The 4,024-nt window shown below is 39.2% G+C and overlaps 1 protein-coding gene across 1 annotated transcript in view; it reads left to right on the forward strand.

Moving 5' to 3' along the window:
- CPE (carboxypeptidase E) overlaps positions 1 to 4,024 on the forward strand; it is a 42,274-nt gene that overhangs the window by 32,828 nt on the left and 5,422 nt on the right. The window lies entirely within an intron of this gene.

Consider the following 4,024-nt stretch of genomic DNA (forward strand, 5'->3'; position numbering starts at 1 on the left):
ACTCTGAAGCGCTACTGGGAGGATAACAAAAACTCCCTGATTAGCTACCTCGAGCAGGTAAACACATAAAATGGGCAATGTAGGAGCATTAAATCTGGTGTGCAATAATCTTGTAAGAGGAGCCCAGTGCAGGGGAATCCATCCTGCCCAGAGTGAGGAAGCCATCGTTGGAAAACAGGTGTCAGAAGTGGTTCAGCTAGGCTTTTATTTGTCATAGGTTTTGTGGTTCATGACTATTCGCTGAGAACTCACTAAACTGGAGAGTTGTGGAAAAGTGAGGGAGAATCTCATTTTCATTCATATTATGCTGAGCAAGGGTAATCCTAGGACCCTCCCCCACCCTGATCACCTCGGGCCTGTCGGGCATCCCAGGCAGGGCCAGGACCGGAGTGAGGCACTTAGGGTGCAAAATTCAAGGAGGAATTCACTCTCGGGGTCACGTAAATACAGAATCAGCACCCAAAAGTATCTCTAAATTTTGTGTGCTGCATACTTCACTTTTTTCTCCCTAGACTCAGCTGAATCCCAGGTAATAATAATGATAGCTTACCTTTAGTGGTCATTTACTACTTCCCAGGCTTTGCTCTACGTGCTTACTTGTAATAATTAACACATTTAATCCTCACAACAACCCTATGAAGGACGTTGTTGCCGTCCTCCTCTTCCTCCTCATGCCATTATCATCTCTGAACTAAAGACGAAGAGTTAAACAGCTGCCTGAAGTTGCTCAGCCAGAATTTGAATCAGGTTGTCTAGTGCCAGAATCACCACGCTGTATTACCTCTCATGACACAGCCTGGGTCCTTACCAGTCACTTATGTAGTCATTCCCGTGACATCTGTATAGAATTTGGGGGGATTTCACCATCTGCCAGAATAACATACCTCAGCCACTCAGGCTGAACCTAGGCCAGTCCCCTGTGAACCCCGCCCCCTCCATTGTATGTAGACATTGGCACTAGTGGCAGTGGAAAGACCCTAAAGACCGTTCCCTGCCTGCAGTGCCAGAAATTCCATTCTGTATGTGGCCAGTTACACCTAATGTCAAGTTGAGTGATGTTAGTTTCACATGCCAGCAGCGAGTCTAGACTAATATGTTAAACTAACTTGACATAAACAAATGCTGTTAAGTAAACATTTAGCTATTTACATGTATACATGTGCGCATAAACATATACATGCAAACCTAATGCATTTTTTTATAAAAGTGAAATTAGCTTAGGAATTCTTTTACACATGTAAAATATCCATATAACACCTTATCAAAAAGGACTATCATGGAATAGATCCGCTGATGAAGGACTGTGATTAAAGAAAACCCATTTCTCAGGAGTTTTTAAATAATGGATTCCTGCTGCATATTAGCATAAAAAGGCATTTTTCAACAACAAACACTAAGGATAATTAGCCACATTGGCCCTCGAAGAACCTTGGTGGGAACCCTTGTAGAATGTGTCTTTTGAAGAGAGCTCTAATCAAGATGGACCTTCCAAGAGCAAAGTTGACTGAAAAATATATATTTTTTTGGATAGAGCAGGTAAAATGAGGCTCTTTGGTGTGTTCTCCACTAAGGAATCAATAAATGCCTCCTTAATACAATGTTTTTAATTTTATTTACAGATTTTTTTTCATCGAAAATTTATTGAGCTATTTTTGTGTCCCAGGTGTTCTGTGAGGCACTGGGAATAGTGACCATCCGTCCTCAGGAAAGCGTCATATTAGTGAGGTCAGAAACATGAACACCTAATCCCAGGAGAGGATGATACAGGCCAAAGTAAAGGTTAACTACGAGGAGCAAAGGCAGTGCACAGAAGGGTCCCTCACTCAGTCTTGGGGGTCCAGGAAAGGCTTCTTGGAGCTGTACTGTGAGATTTACCATTGTTGATGCCAATAAGTCATCACTCTGATCAACAATTAAAAAACAGGCTTGGCTGCTGTTAATGTCATCTCTCAGTTCTTGAGGAAAATACAAGACAAAATAAAACACAAATTTACACCATCTAGAAAAGAGGGGAATATTTGTCGTATTTATGGTGGCAAGTGGGCACACATCCAATTCCAACTATAAATTGATAGGGATTTCAATTTATATAGAAATAAGCTGAAAAGAAGACGGATGAAGGTATAAAGTCCTGTTTTATTCCACTTGGAATGAGAATTTGCTGTCCACAGACCCACGTGAGCCGCCCTGATAGGGCGTGGATCTTGTGGCACAAGCCGAGCAGAAGCAGTCCCAGCGGTATTTACAATGATCACAGAGCACTGCTGCTTAGGGAATCAAGGCTAATGAAAAGATCAGGGAAGACTGCCAGAGGTCGTACGTTGTAGTTGTTTCCTTGACAATGGTGTTAAGCCGAGCAGAAGCAGTCCCAGCGGTATTTACAATGATCACAGAGCACTGCTGCTTAGGGAGTCAAGGCTAATGAAAAGATCAGGGAAGACTGCCAGAGGTCGTACGTTGTAGTTGTTTCCTTGACAATGGTGTAGGTCAGCAACTGAACACCTGGGCCTAAAATCTAAGCATGTACTACTTTACAACTCATGGAAATGAGGTGATTAGGAGATCTAATTTTGTGATTGGTTGAGAAGGAAATGTCTGGCAGAGTAGGAACTAGAAGAGTAAAGCTAATTAGGGTAAATAGTTTGCTAAGAAGAACCTCATATTCAATAATTTTGAAACAATCTAGTTCTCCAAATTCTCAAAGAATTTCTCAAAGAATAGTTTATGGGCACCTTTTTCAGAATCATCTAGAATTCTTGTTAAAAATGAATTTCCTGTCCTGCCATGCCATCGAATTACACTCACTGCAGGGAAGGACCCACGAATCTCCATTTTCGGCAAGCTCTCAGGGGAACACTTATGTATACAAAGATTTAAGGGCAATTTATATAGACAGTTCCAGAAACAGTGGAGAATCTTCTGGATGCTTTTTCAGCTTTGGTTGAAATTTAAATGTTCTGGAATCTGGGGAAAGATTTTTGCAGGAGGGATGAGTATAGTAAAAAACAGCTTCTCCGGTCATGAGTCAAATTTGAACTTGTGTGATTTCCTTTACAAAAGCCATAAAGATGACAGCATTTACCAAACTGAATTCATGTGCAGTTGTGAAAACCCATAACATTTCTATCGAGATTTATTACTACAGTGGGATTTTTTCAGACAGAAAAGTTGTGACCCACAATTGGCATATCAAAGATAGACATTTACCTACTTAACTATTTGTTAAACTGCATACTGTATATAAGATTTGGGCTGCAGGGGCAGAAAAAAGTAAAGTCATGAATATTAACTGAGGATACTTGTTTGTGCCTAATATGGTACAAACACGATATGTTTTTGCAGTAATTGATTGACTTATTTTTCATTGATGAGGGAATTTAAAACTTTCATTTCTCTGAGGTTTATAACATTGATATCAGGATTATAATGCCTCAAGATGAATGCAGTACTTGTGAGTAAATAATTCCTCTTTTAACAGCTAGAAGTTTTCTAAATTTTGTTGAAGAGTCCCCATGTTAAGAAATTTAACAATTGTATTTTTTTCACTGATTTTCTGCTTTATGCCATCTCTAAGTGTATCCCTCTTCCTGTCCTTCAGTTTTTCTGATTGGAAACAACTCTATCATTTTTCATTCAGAAAGCTAACTTTTCATGTTTCATATTTTCCAGAGGCTAAATTTCAACTCTTTCAACTTTGGTTGGCTAATTCATAAGTCAGTCTTGGAGAAAAGTTAGAAATTCAGTAGGTCCTAAATTTCTTTTTTTCAAATGTATTTATTCTTTATACTAGTTACCATGGTTGGCAATAAAGTTATCATTCTTTATTACTGACAACATGTATAGTCTTTTATCATTTGCAAATTGCCTTTGGGGTAAAAGTTTCCATGTTATTTTTATAGAGTTTGAGAGATTTTCTTTTTTTTTTTAATGGCAAATGCAAGAAAATTGCTGATGACCAGGAGCATCTCTTTGATGAAACATTGTACCACTGCCAAGTTTATTCTTTGATGACAAAGGAACACAG

Source organism: Galeopterus variegatus, unplaced genomic scaffold (assembly GCF_000696425.1).
Source record: "Galeopterus variegatus unplaced genomic scaffold, G_variegatus-3.0.2 Scaffold2124, whole genome shotgun sequence".
Classification (NCBI taxonomy): Eukaryota; Metazoa; Chordata; class Mammalia; order Dermoptera; family Cynocephalidae; genus Galeopterus; species Galeopterus variegatus.